The sequence below is a fragment of the Ambystoma mexicanum genome, chromosome 3p (genome assembly GCF_040938575.1).
Source record: "Ambystoma mexicanum isolate Mex_15411 chromosome 3p, UKY_AmexF1_1, whole genome shotgun sequence".
NCBI lineage: Eukaryota > Metazoa > Chordata > Amphibia > Caudata > Ambystomatidae > Ambystoma > Ambystoma mexicanum.
This window is the reverse complement of record NC_090925.1, coordinates 741,553,192-741,572,061: the sequence shown is the minus strand read 5'-3', so window position 1 is coordinate 741,572,061 and position 18,870 is coordinate 741,553,192. Positions and strand designations below refer to the sequence as shown.

The 18,870-nt window shown below is 49.7% G+C and overlaps 1 protein-coding gene across 2 annotated transcripts in view; it reads right to left on the bottom strand.

The window, feature by feature from the left end:
• RNF40 (ring finger protein 40) overlaps window positions 1-18,870 on the bottom strand; it is a 1,006,396-nt gene that overhangs the window by 493,538 nt on the left and 493,988 nt on the right. The window lies entirely within an intron of this gene.

Sequence of the window (18,870 nt, the reverse complement as noted above, 5' to 3'; positions counted from 1 at the left end):
AGGTTTGTAGAAATAAGATTCACTTTAAGGGCCACAAGCTGGGAGGCTTGTGAGGGGCAAAGCTACAAGCAACTCTGCAATGACAACCAAGACAAGTCTCAACTGGGAACTAGCAACGCTAAATCCTCTTTGGTTTACAGTACGTTTGGTTAGAAGAAAAACTGCTTCCAGCTGGCTTCTGTTCCTGTGTAGGTCTGCAGATCCTGGGTTCTTGGGCCTCAGTCGTGGGGATAAGACGTAGGACGTCTGGGGACTCCTGCACTCGAATGGAAGGTTGGCGACAGCAAGGGCAAATTCAAATCAGCTGCACTTTGCGGTTTAATCTCCTCGCAAATAGTACCACCGCGGACTCTCGGATAACACTATGGACTTTTGTCGCATCTGGGGTCCAGCACTCTGTTGAGGTGGCTCAGGCTTGGTCAGTCCTGCTTCAAGGGAGTCCGGAGGATCTTCTTGGACCATCGAGTCTGACTTAAAAGTGATGCACTCGTTCTGGTGTTCCTCTTCCTGGCATTTCGGTTCCTGCAGCAGCAATGGAAGTACAGCCAGCTCTGAGAGGATGTCCCCAACAAGTTCACTTTGGGGTTGATTGGTCCCACCAACCCAAGGGGAGAAGTCATATTATTAGAATTTTTCTATTATAAAGCACTTAATACCAACGAGTGGTTTCTAAGCACGGGATCAGGATTCAAACCTGTGTTGTGCTGCTTTGACTTGCTTCCAAAACAAACACATTGCCCCTGAGCCTCTACCAAGAAAAACCTATTGCTAGTCATTGTCTCTAAATACAAAATAGTGTGGGATAATGCTCACAAAGAAAGAAGTGGTCTCAAAAGGATAAGTCAGGATGTTATAGGCAGGGTCTTCCCTTCCCCACGTTTGAAGCACGGGACAAGGCGGGACTCAAAAGCACAGCACACTCTTGGGGCTTCTCCGGCCTGAGTTTACAGTTCCTACTCCAATATTGGGGCCTTCTGTGCCCAAGTCTTTTTATGCAAAGTCTCTTGCTTCAGAGGGCCGTCAGTATCACAAACAACAAACAGTTCCTTCTATAGGTCTTCAGGTCAGCAACTCTTCTTCACCCAGGGATCCCCCTCTGCCGGGCTCTGATCCCTTTCACAATGTCACCCTACCTTAATCGGGCTCAGACCAACGTCACACTGGACGTCCCTCAGTCGGGTTCACATTTGTTACCACAATGCAGTTCACTTTAGCTTTTCAATTCACAACGTGTCAAAGGCTTTCGACTGTACAAGGGGTATTGACTCAACCCTTGTATGGCCACTTTGACATCCCTCCCTGGCCTTCCCCGGGCCCCTTGGTTCTTGTAGTATTCAGTCATCTTAATATCTATTCAAACAATTGGGCAGCTTATTCTTTCCACTTTACTGTTTCTCAAAGCACTCGCCATTTAACATCTTGCTGGTTTCATACGATCATATGGCGTTCCCCTCTTCCGGGTACAAACACCATTTCGGGTGCACTTTCACATTTCAACACTGTAAAGACTGGAGGGGGGCGTCTGTACTCCTGCTCTCTATATGGCACAGTGGAAGCACACAGTACCCCAGCCAAGATTCTCTATAGGGTAGCTATGGACGAGCAATCAAGGTTTAGGCTCTCAGGAGGTGATGCAGGCTGGTTCTTAAGTACAGTGGATTGCCCAAGCACCCACAAAGGGGTATCCACACACTGTTAGTGATAACACAGTCTTTATATAAATAAGGTTCAAGGTTATATACACAATCACACACTTTGTGCTCAAGTTAATCTAAAATGGCAAATATATACAGTTTCTATGTGGTACCACAATTATACTTTGATTCCTTTCAAATGCATCAACCGTACTCGGTTGAAATGTCATACAAATCAGTTAATAAAGTGAACCAACAATAGACAAGGGAGGAAAGCAGGTTGGTTAAAACAATAGGCAGAAAACTAGGCCCCTACCACCAGGCACAATTCTGTATGAGGATGCCCCCACCTGGGCAACCTGTAAATAAAGATATAAAACAAGCCTAGTCCATAGATTCTCTGTTAGAGTCTTAATTCCTTTTATAAAGGTTCTACCACCCCAATGTACCTGAAATAGCAGAGTTCTTCGATGAGGCATTGATGGATCCTAATGGAGTGGCCCCCTTTAAGGCAGGAGTCACGGATTGTCGATAGTCCTCCAAGTAGGTGAAGCTTGGCGTCGAGAGTCGTCGATGGAAAACTTAGAGGGCGTCGAGGCAGCAGCTTTGGTCCTGCCGGTGCTCGTCGATGATCGGTCGCGGAAGACCTGTAAAGACAAGGCGTGTGGTGCACCTCGACGGCGATGGTTCATTGCCGCAAAGAGTCACAGAAGAACTTTGGCCGAGCAAGGGCATCGAGTCGAACAGCATCTCTTTGGTATCCAGGTGGCGGGAAACCCACTGGCTGATGCTCCTCAGCGTGTCAGCGGCCTCGACTTTCTCCGGTGGAACAAAGCTGTTGACGATGCAGGCGAGAGAGTCCTTGGATTCAAAGTGTCTTAATCAATGGAGCTTTGCGGCGATGGTTGTCGGCGGCACGGCATCAAACGGTCCCTGCATCTGGGCAACACAGCTTTGACAGACCTCCAGCGGTTATAGCAAACCTGCAAACCCTGGTCGACGACAGTGGACAGAATGGCCGTTGCTTCTCTTTGTTCTCCTCGGCAGTCCCAGTCTTTGGTAGGCAGCCTGTCGAGGGTCTGACTTCCAGGTAACTTCAGCAAAGGTTAGCGGTGCACGATGTTCCCTTATAGCTCGGGAATAGGTCTCCTAGCCAGGTCCTCTCTCGGATCAGTCCTCGACAAACTAGACCGCTTTCAGATCGGGTCGAAGCAAATGCAGCAGCAAGTCTTCTTCCAGCTGGGCTTCAAGGATAAGCATCAAGTATCAACTTCAGCTTCCGAACGATTTCTAGCAATGAGAGGACCCCAGATGTACTGTTCTGTCTCATTCATTCTGCTGGGTCACAATCAGGCAACCAATCACTCAGAAAGGCATTCAGCAGTCAGGCAGCCAATCGGGCTCACAGTGCATTCAGGCCATTCTCCTCCCTCTCAGACACTCACAACAAGGAATATGTATTGGGAGAAGTATCCAGCCATTCAGCACTCCACACTGCATTCATACCAGTTTCAGGCAGGGCTGTCTCAGTCTTTGTATCACATACCAGAAATCAGGCACCCATAACAAGAAGTGCATATTGGTCACACACACACTCCATTCACCCAGGACCCACCCTAAGGGTGTACCCACAACATACAGTCAGTGGGAAGGCTCCAGCCAGTCTGGCCTGGACTTCCCCACAATACCATATATGGAACTTCCACCCAACAGCCAGTCAGGGGGAAGGGACAGAGTCGGGGCTTCCCAGGACTTTGGGAAAAACAAGGCAACAGGCAATATAAAGCAAGAGGCCACAGGGGCCATCTTGTCTCCCATCAGGATTCAACTAATTCCAATGGCAGGGCCTGAGTATCCCAAAATGGTGGATACTCAGAGTACCTGTCAAATTCAGCATGGAGCTGCCACCAGCCCATACCCTGATCTGAGTGCCACACACAGGTGCCCAAAAACGTACACTAGGGGTAGAGGGTTGTACCACACACTCATGGTGTCAAGTTCCAAGATATTGGGGGCATAATTCTGCTGTTTATAGTGTTGGTTGGGTCAAGTGTACTAAACTTCCTTGACTTAATGTTACCCAGCCGACATTCTCCCAAGGCAAGATGGTCAACTTCCTGCTCAGTAACCATTGGCCACAGACTGCTACAGACCTTTGTGTTGCAGTTTGGAACCTCTGGAGAGGTTCTAAACTGCCTTTCATTCAAGATCAGCAGAGAAATGGTCACAGCGCTTCAGAGGTCCAGAGTTACCCACAGAAACCAGAGAAAAGAAATTGCATCATTCAACTGTAAACCTACATGAAGAGCCAGAGATAAATCTCAGATAAGTGTCAGAGGGAAAAATAAAAGTTGAGATATTGAGACGTTTTTAAACTAAAAGACTGTTTGAAAGTTGCATGTTCTGTGTTGACATTGATGCCCAAGGAAGTTTAAAATCATATTCAACTTCTAGTAAAGGATAATTAGTTACAGACTTGATAATTGTAAATAAGTTTGAAAATCTACAGCATTTTATGATGCACGCAAGCTTCAGCTTCAAAAGCGTATGAAAGACAGAAGCGCAAGAAGTTTAGCAAGGTTAGCGTTTCGTTTTGACCGCACACCGTAAATTCCTCTCGTTAGAGGAAAGCACCCAATGGCGTGCTTTGCGCATCGGTAAAGCAGCGTTGGGCAGATCCAGTTAAGATGTGGCGTAGTTCGAATTAATGAATGGCGCGGTGAGGAGTGAAATCAGCTGAGGTAACAGCTGAGCTGAAAGAATCGAATGCGCAGAGAGGGAAGGCTTGTTGGAAAGGTTTTCTCTTGCGGCGTGTCAGTAACAAAGTACGCGCTCGTGCGGAAGGTTAGATTTAAGTTAAGTGCGAGCGAGCTCAGTCATCGTGTAAGAAGAGAAAGGGAATTGTTCTCAGTGAGCAGTAGAATCAAAGCCATGACACTAACAAGTTATTACTACGCTTGGAGAAAATATTAACAAGGCAGCTAGAGGAAGCTTTGTGTTTGTGTTTAAACCAATTTTTGAAAAATAAAAGTTATATTCTGCCAGCTGTTTGAAAAGCAAGTAGTTTAAGTAACAGCAATGGAATTGTTTTAAAGAAATATCAAGGAAGATAGAAGAGACCAATGTGGCAGTGGGAAAAACTAGAGACTGCATTTGAACTCAGAAAATATGGCAGAGAAAGTTTCCCCAAAAAAACAAACTAAAAATCCATAAATGCATTGATTACAAGAGAAAGTATCTCCCTGGGTTGAGAAGATGCACCAAGCCATTATTATTCCTGCAGCACAGCATATAGAAAACAGTTCATTAGTGCAGCAAGACAAGAAATCTCCAAAATCCAGAAGGCCTCAAGGCTTCAAGCTGAGGTAGTCGGGTAATTGGTGGATAATTCTTGAAGTGGGAAGTTATACATTCTGAGCTGTTTTAATTTAAATTTTAACCAGAGATGTGTTACTTGCAGGTTTTCCAGTGTTCCAAAAACCTAAGGAGACCTGAGGGATCCTGACCGTTTGTTATTTTCTCCAATTCCCCTTTTCCCCCGATCTGGTTAATCAAGCAGTTCAATTGACTGCTGGGAGGACTGGTTTGGAGGATTGGGTGCGCTATCGTCTGCTCCTGCAGGATTTCGGTGTTGGGACCTGGTTTCATCCGTCTTTCTCCTCAGTTTGAACCGCCGTCTCGGAATCGCTGCTTCCTCATGTGTTCGGCCTTGCTCAAAGTGTGCTCATTTGCTCCACCTTTTATCCCTGTGGGGAAGGGAAAGGGCTGTCGAGTGTGAGTAGTTATCAGCAATTGCCTGACCTATGCCGGACCCTTGTGTCGGGACATGTCAGGTAAACGGCTCTGGAGTTAGACCGTTGTCTTTTGCGGTCTGAGAAAGTGTTTGTATAGGAAAAAGGGGGTCAGAGGCAAAGCTTTTACATATCCTACGGGGTAGGATGGGAAAAGGTGTCATAAAGAAGAGGGTACCGCTTCTCACCAGTCAGTGTCCCGCTTCCACTCCACGAGGACCCCCCTGGCCAGGTGGTCCTCCCGCATTGGTCCACCCCCAGGAACTGGATCCAAATTTGATTGCCGTGTCCTGGCCACCTGGATGACAGATCCCTGGGGACTAGTAAGTGAGACACCTTCAGGTTTATCAGTTTGTACTACTCAAGGAACCTTGGTTGAGTGGCAGAGCAGTCAGGCTCATCATAGGAGGAAGATGTGAGCTGTAGGTAAGTACACTGAACCCAGTAAAAACAAAAGTCCAAAGAAACACTTGCACATAAAATATTATATTAAAATATACATGTATTATATTGACACAAGGAAGGTAGATGAACAAGTTACTTTCTTACCTGATAACGTTATTTCGAAGGGATGGTCCGACGACGTATTCCATATCTATGACATGTAAGCAGCACATCTGTGGTGATTACATGTCATAGATATGGAATACGTCAGAGGGCCCAATCCCCTCGAAAAATACTTAGTTCACTTAACCAACACACATGGGAAGTCTTACTTTTCAAAGTGCATTGCTTCAATGATAGTTGCTGGTGGTACAATTGCTACAGAGTTTGACATTTAAGAATATTCTACCGTATTATCGGTACTACCGCGCACTCATGTTACTTCAAAGAAATACAGAAATTGTATTTAGTTAGCAAAACCACATAAGAGAAAATCTTTTAGGAAGGAAAAAGGTTGGTTAATCACACAGCAGCAGAGCTTAACGTTCTAGTGACACTTTTCGGATAAACTAGCACTAACAAAAGGTTCTTCAGGATACTTTCAATCTTTAGGATAGGTTACATGGCAATGTAACACAACGAAGGGGACCCTACAAAAGGACTCCCTAAAGGGACACAAGTTAGCAAGCCTGGGTCAGAGGTAGAGTGGACATCTCTTCATGCACTGCAGTCACAGTGGAGTAACTTCTCGGTTACAGGTAAGTTATACCTTTCACCACACAGGACCTCAGGTTAGAAGAAATGTTCATAGCTGGATTCTCCTCTGTGCAGCAGCAACAGATTCAGTCTCCTATCATTGGTCTGGTGACGAAAGGAAGGATCCTGAATGGGATGTCTCAGCAGCAGTTTCGAGAGAGGACCCTTGTTGTGGATTTCTTCAGTTTCCTTGGTTGGTCTGCAGTTTTGGAGCCTTTTTATCACGTCTTATTAAGTCTGATTGTGACAAGATCAGAGAATATTTTTAGAAAACCCCCCTGAAGAAGTTTCAACAATATTTGTCACTGTACTTCTAAGAATGAAACATGTTCGGTTGATAATAGCCTCGCTTAATAGGCTATAACATTCTAGTAGAGTTAACACTTAAGCACTTTAGCCAAGCACTTTTGTTATGATTTGTGATCCGTTTTTATTGTGTTTTTCTGTAAGTATTGTGGTCTATACACTGAAATTGTGACTGTTTATACTAATTCATATCCGTTGTACTGTTTAATGAGACACTGATTATAGGGTGCATCTTTAAACTTACCTGTAATTTTTAAACTGGTGTTAGTTTTTTATATTAAGATTAATACATTGTTGATTAACTTTTGAGTAAACATTAACCCCTTATGTGCCATGGATATTTCTCCCCAGTGCCAGGGCCTTTTTTGGTGATTTCGGTATGTGGCTGTTCAATGGCTTGTAACTTTTTTGTTACATGAGGTAGCTCAGCCAAATTTGGCTCCTTTTTTTCCACATGTAAGCGGTCGTAACGCCACCCTGGAATCCTAAGTTGCTGTGGGGGGGAGGGGGTGAGAGAAAATAAGCAAAAAGGGCGAAAATGTTAGGTTTTTTCAGAAAATGCCAATAAAATGATGTACAAAGAAGCCTGTGTTTCTTTCCTTGTAAGAGCTAAGAACGAATGGTTTGCTGTGCTGAATTCCCCAATTTCCTGGCTTTCAGGAACAGGTTGAGTGGAAACGAAAATACATTATTTTGATGTGGTTATAAACTGTTTTGTGAGAGGTAGGCGATTTTGGCCATTTTTGCCAATTGGACATGCATGGACGGAATGGAGGAAAGGGGTAGGAAAGCCGAATTGGAGGATAGAAAGGCAAGCATTTCTGAAAAGTAGACAAAATTCCAAGTTTCGGAAGGGGCGTAGGTCAGGAAACAACTAGGTAGGGGAAACTGCCATAGATTGGTGGAAAAGCGGGAAAATGACCGAAAAAAAGGTATGTGTTAGACATGGTTGGCTTGGTGAATTTTGAGAAAAGGAATGCTCTGCTACATTCCCCCCGACTCTTGCAGTTAGGAGAGCACACATTTTTTGAAGTGTTTTACAAAACAAGCATTACCACAAGCCAAACACTGAGCCATGGTACACAGGAGTTTTACGCTCACGGCCTGAACAGACGCACTTAGCATGTGTAAATCGGGAAAACTAATGTGGTGAGGAACGGCAAGCATACATTTTTTGAAAGAGCACAGGCAGACCTTTTCAAGGGTCGGTGACTTGTGCAGGTTACAAAAGTGTATGGTGCGTAAAGCAGCGACTAAATGTAGGTCACATTTGGGAAATGAAAGGGTTGTGTGACAAAGGCCACCAGCAAATGTGTCAAAATGTTATGAAAACCACACAAACACAACACATGGCCTACTGTCCCGCGTTCCCACAGGTGACCCGATGAAAACGGTACCTCACATGTGTGGGTGGATCTACCTGGCCACCAAGGGGAAAGCCTAAAACACAAGTAACCACAAGTCTGTTTTCAGACTTGGAATTTGAGATGCTCTGCCGACGGCACAACATACAGGTATGGGCCTCGGGTGTCCAAGCCACCAGGGAAAACAGGGAACCCCATGCATTTCCGAAAAGAGGACACCCGTGGGAATCCGCAGAGGTATGATATGCCCAAATCGACCCAGAATTTATTACCCAGACACCCCCGCAAAGTCCGAAAAGTGGGGGAAAAAAACGCATTTTCCGCACATTTCGCTCGGCTCACCCATCGAAACATGGCCTACCGTCCCGCGTTACCCACAGGAGTCCCGATGAACACGGTACCTCAGATGTGTGGGTGCACCTATCGGGGGCGCAAAAGGAAAAGGGTAACCCACTGGTAACCCCAAGCCTTTCGCCACTGCCCATTTTGTTCATGTGGGCAACCTACAAATTTGGGCCTAGGGTGTCGAAGCCAGCAAGGAAAACAGGGAACCCCATGCATTTTCCAAAAGAGGACACCCATGGGAATCCACAGAGGTCTGCCTTGCGCAAATTGCCCCAGTTTTTATTACCCACAATCCCCGACAAAGTGTGATATTTGGTGGGGAAAAAACACAATGTTCACTTTGTCTGGGGCTCTGGGTAATAAATTCTGGCCCGCTTCGCGCAAGTCAGACCTCTGCGCATTCCCACGGGTGTCCTCTTTTGGGAAATGCATGGGGTTCCCCGTTTTCCTTGTTGGCTTCGACATCCTAGGCCCAAATCTGTAGGTTGCCCACATGAACAAATTGTGCTGTGGCGAAAGGCTTGGGGTTACCAGCGGGTTACCCTTTTCCTTTTGCGCCCCCGGTAGGTGCACCCACACATGTGAGGTATCTTTTTCGTCGGGGAGGGAGTCATCCCAATTCGTGGTGTTAGGGGATGGCTCCCTCCCCCTAACCTTTCTCCGGTTTCTGGTTGCTCAAGTCTCTGTAGGGGGGAATGGCTCCCTTCCCCAGCCTTCCTAAGGCTTCTGAAATAATATAATACTTGCTGGGGAAAATCTCCCTTCACCTGGCTTTCAAACTACACAATAATTGATCAAGGAACGTTTCCCTTCCTCCTGGCCTTTCTTCTTGGCAGTTCGTGTTGTCAGGGGAATGGCTTCTTCACCTGGTTTCCTTTACCTTTCGTTATGCACAGCACACCTGGCTTATCACTGTTAGGTGAGTTTTCCTAAAGTCGACTTGGAGGCAAGACTCGATGAAACTATCCGTTATACAGGTCCCCAACTCGTATTTATTTAAATTTATAGCGTGCAGTGTTAGGCAAGATTGTATGCAGTACCCTTTGGGTGCACTACAACAACTCTGATGCCCTGGCAATAGGAACCCAACCTTTGGTATAAGTCTGTACTACACAGGTTGGTAGCGTGTTGAGCTGCTAGGCTGATCTCAAGAGGGGTCAATGTGAGCTGCAGGGGAGTTACACAGAGATTCACAGTGACAAGTATTCAAATAAACACTTATACACAATGTTTCTTGAATAAACAATTAATTATGTATCCGTCAGTTAGAATAAGCCTTCTTCACAAGGGAGTAATATACAAGCAACACACAAATACACTTCAAAACTACACACTCTTAGTTTCTAAATCAGTAAAGACCCCTTTGGGATGGCCCACAGTCACAACCTACACCCTTAGGTGGCTTCAATAGTTCGGGTGCTGGGGACATTAATACCTTTCTGTTGCATTTAGAACATTCTTAGGAATTGGTGAAAGGGAAAGGTTATTAGAACAAACAAGAGATCAGAAATATTCTTAAGCAGGCAAATACTTTTGGATCCCTTAAGCAGAGTCATTCAGTGTAACAGGTTAAGCCAAAGTCAATGGGCAAAGGTTTTATTTGATCTGATGCACTTCTGGTAGGTAAGTAGAAATGTCTTTGCACAGTGTTTTAGAAGTCTTTGAAGAAAAGAAGAATCAATGTAGGGCCACAAGCCGTTGAGACGTGAGTAGTAGAAGATGCAAGCAACTCTACAATAAGAGTGTTTCAGCTCCACGAGACTACCGCAAATAGCAACACCGCGGTTTCTGGCTGTCGAGATGGACTCTCCTTGCTTCTGGGGTCCCGCACTCTGTTGAGGGGGCTCAGGCTTGGTCAGTCCTGCTTCCTGGGAGTCCAGAGGATCTTCCTGGAGCTCTTGACCAACTGAATAAAAGGAAAGGCTTTTGGCATGGAAGGCAGAGTCGACCACTGGATGAAGGAAGTGAAGAAGAACTTGAAGAGTACACCTGCTGCAACTCCTGGACCGTTGGTTTGCCTAGTGAAGCCCTGCTGCTGTGCTGAAACTCCAAATTCGTATCAACAGAGAAGCTCCTGCAAGGACCACTTCTCCCCTTGAGTTTGGTGGGACCCATCAACTCCAAAGTAAGCCACCTGGACATCCATCTCGGAGCTGGCTGAATTTCCAGAGTTGCTGCTGGAAACCATATAGCCAGGGAGAGGAACACCAGATTGTGTGCATTGTGTGCGTTGTTTTTAAGCTGGCGTAGAGCTTCAGGAAGATCCTCCGGACTCCCAGGAACCCAGGACTGACCGAGCCTCAGACCCCACAACAGAGTGCGGGACCCCAGAAGCAATGAAAGTCCATCTCGACAGCCAGGTACCGCAGTGTTGCTATTTGCAGTAGACACGAGGAGCTCAAACACTGAACAGCCACAGAACTGAAGATTGCCGGTTGCGAGCGGTGACCGTCCCATTGCAGTGCAGGAGTCCAAGAGTCCTCCCTCTTGTCCCCACGACTGAGGCCCAGGAACAGTGAGATCTGCAGAGCTGCACAGGAACAGAAGTCATCTGCTGCACTTTTTCTTCAATCCAAAGGTACTGTAAAACGTCTGAGGGAACTACCTCTTACTGTAGAGTTGCTTGCATCTTCTACTACTCACAAGTCTAATCAGCTTGTGGACCTACATTTGATTCTTCTTTTCTTCAAAGACTTCTAAAACAGTGTGCAAAGACTTTCTACCTACCTACAAAGAAGTGCTTGAGCACATCTAGACTTTTGCCTATTGACTTTAGCTTAGCCTCTTTCACTGAATGACTCTTATTGGGGGGATCTGAAAGTATTTGCCTGCTTAAGAATATTTGTGGTCTCTTGTATGTTCTGAATAATATTTTCCTTTGACTTATTACTAAATGACTAAATGCAACAGTGATGCATTAATGTCCCCAGCACCCTAGCAATTGAAGTCACCCGACTGTAGTTAGTGTCTGGGGGCCATCCCAAAAGGACATCTACTGATTTTGAGATCTTAAGAGTGTGTATTTCATGAAGTGTATTCGAGTGTTACTGTTATATTGCTCCCTTCTGAAGGCGGCTTATTCTAACGGACTGGTACGGAACAAGTTACTTACCTGTAACTGTTGTTCTCCAGCATGGGTCTGGCATGGATTCACATGCTCATGAATATTCCCCGTCGTCAGGCTGGGAATCCTCGGTAAAGAAAAAACCAGTATCAGTTTAGTTTCTGATCTGTCTTTCGTAGTAATAACCAATCACTGGTCTCTGCGTCATACTGACCACAGCCAATGACTGCCCTCTACCTAAGCACCGCCTATGGCAGCCATCTTCAGATTTGGAAGCACGTGAAGTGGCAGTATGACCAAGTGAAGAGCCGCAGAGGGGTAGGCGGGAGGGTTCGCATGTGAATCCATGCCAGACCCATGCTGGAGAACAACAGTTACAGGTAAGTAACTTGTTCCTTCTCCAGCATGGGGTCTGGCATGGATTCACATGCTCATGAAGAATACATAGCAGTACACACATGCACAACCACGGGAGGTGGCAAAGGCTCAACATTAAGCATTGCATCAAACTCAACATTAAGCATCTTACCTCCTCACCAGGCTCACCTCAGGCGAACAGGTTGCGCAGCACTGCTTGGCCGACCCTGGACTCCTCCCTGGAATCCCGATCGACGCAGTAGAACTTCGTGAAGGTGTGCGTCGACCTCCACGTAGCAGCCCTGCATATGTCCAGCAGGGGCACACCAGAAAGGAACGCCGTGGTAGCTGCGATCGCTCTGGTGGAATGGGCTCTCGGACGGCCAGGCAGCGGTCGGTTTGCCAACCGATGACAGCACATGATACAGCCGGAGAGCCATCTGGAAATGGAAGCCTTCGAGAGAGCCTTCCCCTGATTGACAGGTCCAAAGTTCACAAAGAGTTGTGACGTCTTCCGAAAACACTTCGTGCGGTCCACGTAGAACTTCAGCGCTCTAGCCACATCCAGCGAGTGCAAAGTTCTCTCAGCCGGCGACGAAGGCGACGGGAAGAATACAGGCAACACCAAGGGTTCGTTGAGGTGGAAGTCCGACGGTACCTTGGGCATGAAGGAGGGGTGCGTCCTGAGCACTACCCTCGTGTCGTGAAAAGTCAAGTACGGGGCCTTGCAGGAAAGGGCCTGGATCTCTCCCACCCGTCGTGCGGAGGTGATGGCCACAAGAAACGCTGTTTTCCACGACAGAAACTTCAACGGGGCCGAGTGCAGAGGCTCGAACGGAGGTCCCATGAGCTTGGTCAGCACCACGTTGAGCTCCCACGCCGGGGCCGGAGCCTTCACCGGCGGGAACGATCTGAACAGTCCCTTCATGAACTCTTTCACCAGACGATGAGACCACAAGGACGTCCGCCCCGTGGTTCTGGTGTATCGGGAGATCGCAGCAAGATGAATCTTGATGGACGCGTGTGCCAGTCCAGCTTTGGCCAGCGTCAGCAGGTACGGCAGTACTTGGGGAGTCGTAATCCGTAGAGGGTTAATCTTCTGTGCGTGGCACCAGACAGAGAACCTCTTCCATTTGTGTCCGTAGCATTTAAGAGTCGAGGACGCCCTGGCCTTTGCAAGAACCTCTCTGCAGTCGGCCGGTATGTCGTATCCTCCAAACTCTAGCGCTGCAGGAGCCAGGCCTGCAAGTTCAGCGATTTCGGGTCGTGGTGGAGGATGGCGCCTCCTTCCCTGGAGAGCAGATCCGCGTCCACCGGCAGCTTGATTGGCGGGGACGCTGACAAGTCCAGAAGGTCCGGGAACCATATCTGCCTCGGCCACGCAGGTGCGACGAGGATCATCCTGCACCGTGACCTCTTGAGCTGGTTGACGAGTTGGATTAGCAGTGGCAAAGGAGGGAACGCGTAGAGGAACAGGCCCTCCCAGGGGAACGAGAAAGCATCGCCCATGCTCCTCGCCTGGGGAAACCTGCTGGCGAACCTCCGGCACTTGGAGTTCGTCGCCGTCGCGAACAGGTCGATCTGGGGTGTGCCCCACCGTCGGAAGAGGCGATCCACTAGATCCTGCCGTAGTTCCCACTCGTGGCACGAGCGCAGCTCCCTGCTGAGTGAGTCGGCGATGGTGTTTTTTATCCCTGCCAGATGAAACGGCACCAGAAACATCCCTTGGGCGACTGCCCAATGCCACAGGTCCTGCGCCTCCTTGGACAGTGCTGGGGACCTGGTTCCGCCCTGTTTTCTGATGTAAAACATGGTGGTGGTGTTGTCGGTGAAGATCCTCACCACCTTGCCCTTGAGGGACGGAAGGAAGGACCTGAGGGCCCAAAACACTGCACGGAGCTCCAGGACGTTGATATGTAAGGATTTCTCCGTCGGGAGCCAAAGGCCTCTTGCGTGCAGATTTCCGGTGTGCGCTCCCCACCCTTCCAGGGAGGCATCCGTGGTCACTGTCTCCTGGTGGGCTGGGGTCTGGAAGTCCATGCCCGCCGTCAGATGCGCGCGGGTGCCCCACCACCGGATCGCTCGTCGAGTGTGATCCTTTCCTCGAAGCTGCCCGTCGTTTGGATCCAGCGCGCGTCCAGGAACTCCTGCAACGGGCGCATCCGGAGCCTGCACATGGGAATGAGGTAGATGCAGGAAGACATCATTCCGAGGAGGGACTTGATGGACCTCACCTTGGCCGCGTCGGCCACCAACATCCGCTGCACCTTGCCCAGGATGGTCCTGGTCCTCTCCTCCGACGGGGAGGCCAGAAGGGACACTGTGTTGAGCCTCGCTCCCAGAAACAGAGTGTCTTGCGCGGGTACCAGGTGGGATTTGGCGTAGTTCACGGAGAATCCCAGGTCCGTGAGAAGTTGGACGGTCCTTGCCGTGTGAACCACGGCGAGCTCCCTTAACTTGGCTCGGATGAGCCAGTCATCCAGGTAGGGGTAGACGTGGATCCCGTCGCGGCGCAGCTGAGCCGCCACCGGTGCGAGGCACTTGGTGAACACCCTGGGTGCCGACCGCAGACCGAAGGGGAGGGCTTTGAACTGGTAATGACGCCCTTGGACCACAAACCTGAGGAATTTTCGGTGCCCCTTCAAGATGGGAATATGGAAGTAGGCATCCTCCAAATCCAACGTCGACAGGAAGTCTCCTTCCTCCAGCTGACCCAGGACGTGCTGGAGGGTGACCATCCGGAACTTTTGCGCCTTGATGAACTTGTTCAGACGTCGCAGGTCCAGGATGGGGCGCCATCCCCCCGTCTTCTTCTTCACGAGGAAGTATCTCGAGTAGACTCCGGAGCCCCGAAGCCTCTTTGGGACGAGTTCGATGGCGCCCTTCTTGAGCATCGCCTTCACCTCCAGGAGAAGTTGAGGGACATGAAGTTCTTTCCTGGCCACGGGGGGGACGTGCGGACACTTTCTTTGAAACTCGAGCGCGTGGCCCCGGGCCAAGGCGTCCAGCACCCAACGGTCGGTGGAGATGGACTCCCACACGCTGACGAAGCTCGCCAGCCGGCCTTCCACCGGGGTGCTTGGGTGGGGGCCCGACCCCCGGCCGGTTCAATCCTGCTTCGACGAGGCTTTAGCGCCTTGTCCTTGGCGACGACGGCGGGGTCCGCCAGACTTGCCTCGTCCTCTGTAGGCCTCCTGAGACAACGAGCGGGCCGCTTGACGGTAGGAGGAGAAACCGCCGCCGGAACCTTTGGAGGCGCCCTTGCCTCCGCTGCTCCGAAAGGGCGTCCGTCGTTGTTGCAGAACTCCAAGGGCCCGGGCCGTCTCGGTGTCCGCTTTAATGGCCTGAAGGGAATCGTCCACTGTTTTCCCAAACAGGTTGTTCCCATCGAAGGGCATGTCCAGGACTCTGGTCTGAACGTCTTGACGGAAGTCCGTAGCCTTGAGCCATCCACGCCGCCTAAGGCAAACGCCATTGCCCAACTGGCGGAACCCAGTGTCGGCGATGTCCGTCGCCACGGTAATGGCGTGGTCCGAAGCCACCTCACCTTCCTGCAGGATCTCCAGGGCCTCTGCCCTCTTGTCGTCCGGCAAGAAGTCCAGCAGGGGAGCCAGTTTGTACCAGAGCTCCCTGTCGTATCGGGCCACGATAGCCAAGGCGTTGGCAGCTTTAATGGTTGTCGCTGCAGACGAGATGACTCTGCGTCCCATAGCGTCCAATTTCTTCCCCTCGCCGTCCGGTGGGGAAGTCGATGTGGAGGCCGCACCCGCCCCCGCTTTTTTCCTGGCCGCCGCGGAGACGACGGAGTCCGGGGTAGGCTGCGCCCGGAGGCACAGGGGGGCCGTGTCCGGGACCCGGTACTTTTTCTCGTACCGGTCTCTTCTAGCTGGCGTCGTGGAAGGGTTCTTGAGGAGGGTGAGGCCCTCATCCCAAATGTCGTCCAATAGAGGCACCGCGAGGACCGTCTTCCTCTTGGCCTCGCGCCGCTGATAAAGGAAACCTTCCTCCTTCTTCTCCTCAGGGCAGAGTTGGAAAAGCTCGGATGCCCTGGCGATCATTGAGTGGAACGATCCAATCTCGTCGGGCGGAGAAGCCCTGGTGGGAGGCGACGACGGTACATTCTCGTCGTATACCTCGTCGTCCGTACCCGTCGCTGCCGTGTCAGTCCCCGTATCATCCCCTCGGGGAGGAGGGCTGGAAGGGGCGCGACGGCTGAAAAGGAGGTGGAGGGTGGATCCTTCTTTTCTTGGTAGGGGGAACACCAGAAGGTCCCGGTTCTGGGTCCCCCGACGGGAGAGGTTCCGTCGGCAACGGTAGTCTCGTCCTTATCTCTGAGCATAAGGACTGTATAGCCAACAAAATGGCCGCCGAGTTGTCTCGCGGCGCTGGCAGAGGGGAATCCGATGGGCGATCAGACGGGCCGGTCTTCTTCCACGCCGAGGCCGTGGCTTAAGACCTCGACCAGCTCCTCCTCCGAGGTTGAGGCTGAATCTACGACGACGCCCTGCCCCCCCCTTTTTCTTCCCCACGGGGGATTTCACGGGGGTCCTATCGATGGGCACAAAAGAGGACTCCCTCCGAGGTGGCAGGGAGACTCTGAGTCCCGAGGTCGCCACCACTGGTGTAGCCTCCACAGGCTGAGCCAGGGCCGCCGCGACAGTTTCGATAGAGGGCTTGGCCGGATGGATTAAGGCCTTCACCACCTTAGGTGCGCTCACGGCCTTATCCTTGAGGGGGGGGGACACTGCCTCGCTCCCCCTCCGCCTTCGAGCTCGACCGGGGCCTCTCCAGGAGCTTCGCCGGGTGCTCGGCCTTCCTCTTACCCGACCCAGAGCGTTGGCTCGTGGTTGATGGTGCCGGGGAGGGTGCGCCCTGCCTGGCGCCCGTAGAGCCCGACCGTTCGGCGCTCCCGGTGCCAGCGGACTCGCGGTGCTTGGCCTTATGTTGGACCCCCGTCGCCGGGGCGTCCTCAAAGGTCTTAAAAGACCGCTCGGATTTCTTCCTCTTCTTCTCGCCGGACGGGCTCTTCCCTTCTAGCCAGTTGGCGAGACGTTGATGGCGGTCCTTCATGGTCCGCTCCGACATGTTGCCGCAAAACGCACAGTCCTTCTCCACGTGCGTCTTGTCCTCATGTAGGCAGTAGAGACAAAAGGAGTGTTCGTCCTCCTTGAAGACGTTCTGCAGCTGGCATCCAGGGCAGACCCTGAACAGCTTTCCGGGCGTCGAGCTTCCCTTCTCCTGGGCCATGACCGGGCCTGAGAAACTTCTGGAGTCCTCCAAAAGCATAGCTCGACGAATCTTCACCCTTGAGGGGCGCAGACGAATCCGACATGGGTCCCCGTTGATCGGATAGTGAGTCGGTGGAGCTTGAGGCTCTTTTGACCGAAAAAACGACGTTTTTGAGAAAAAACGTGAAAAAATAGCACTTACGCTCGAGAGCAATAGCACGAGGATCCCAACACATGAACGTGCGGTAAAAATCTGAAGATGGCTGCCAGAGGCGGTGCTTAGGTAGAGGGCAGTCATTGGCTGTGGTCAGTATGACGCAGAGACCAGTGATTGGTTGTTACTACGAAAGACAGATCAGAAACGAAACTGATACTGGTTTTTTCTTTACCGAGGATTCCCAGCCTGACGACGGGGAATATTCATGAGCATATGAATCCATGCCAGACCCCATGCTGGAGAAATTCATAATTGTTTATTCCGGAAACCTTGAGGGTGGGAGTTTAGTTGAATACTTGTAACTGTAAATCCCTGTGTAACTCCACTACAGCTCACATTGACCCCTCTTGAGATAAGCCTGGCTGCTCAACACACTACCAAAACTGTGTGGTACAAAATCATACTAAAATACATGAGTGGGAAAAAAAGGTTCTCACTCTCTCCAGGTTGAAAAAAACCAAGTCCTCAAAATCCAGCAAAGTTGCTGGGGGTCAATAAGGTGGAGGAAATTAGCACATTTCTGAGAATTCTCCTTAACATGTACAACTGAAAATTAAGATGTTATTAAAAAAAGAAAATACAAGTTAGGGCTCAAATCTTCTACTTACTCAACCTATGAACGCCCAGGCGCATGATTAAAACTCAGCACCTCTTCACAATACTTTGAAAAATTAGGACAGGACTAAAAACTGAGCCAAAAGGAATGGGGTTACACAGGAAACTATGGAGGGAAATTTGCAAAAAGAAAATCTGTTCAAAAGCCGTCCATCATGCCCCATCAAAGGCCTAATAAAATTCAACACCATCACTCGTCCGCAAGGAGATGCACTGGCTACTCCTTTAAGCACACACATTCCAGACGGCCACCATCAAGTCTATAAAGCAGTCAATCAAAAAACTACCCTACCTGGCTGAGAAATTCACTATCTATGAAGGCCAGCACACCACCAGATGCCACACTGTCAGTCTTGAAAAGAGAGACTGCAAAAGGGAAAACAAAACAGGAAACAGGCATTTTCCTGCTACTCACCCAGTATCTGGAACAAGTAGCCAACACAGATACGATTGCTTCTCTGCATCCATCCTACACTTCCGGAAGGACCTGGAGACCCTGCTAATCAAAGAACATTTCACCAAAGGCCAATCGCTAATCTCAATCCTAATTCTCCAACTCTGAAGCCACCTCCCTTTTTCCCTGCTTCCCTATCCTTCCTTCCTAGTTTCTCTGCTAGCCCCACACCATTTGTTGTAACCAATGGTGTACATCCCTATTGGTCAGTTCTCCATTGCTTCCCAGCTAGGTTTGCACATTATAAACCCCATACACACAATCAATCATTTTGCCCACTCATTGTACAAGTTCACAGACAAACCACTTTAACCATACATTTTCTGCCAGTTTTAGATAGCCAACTGCAAAAAGG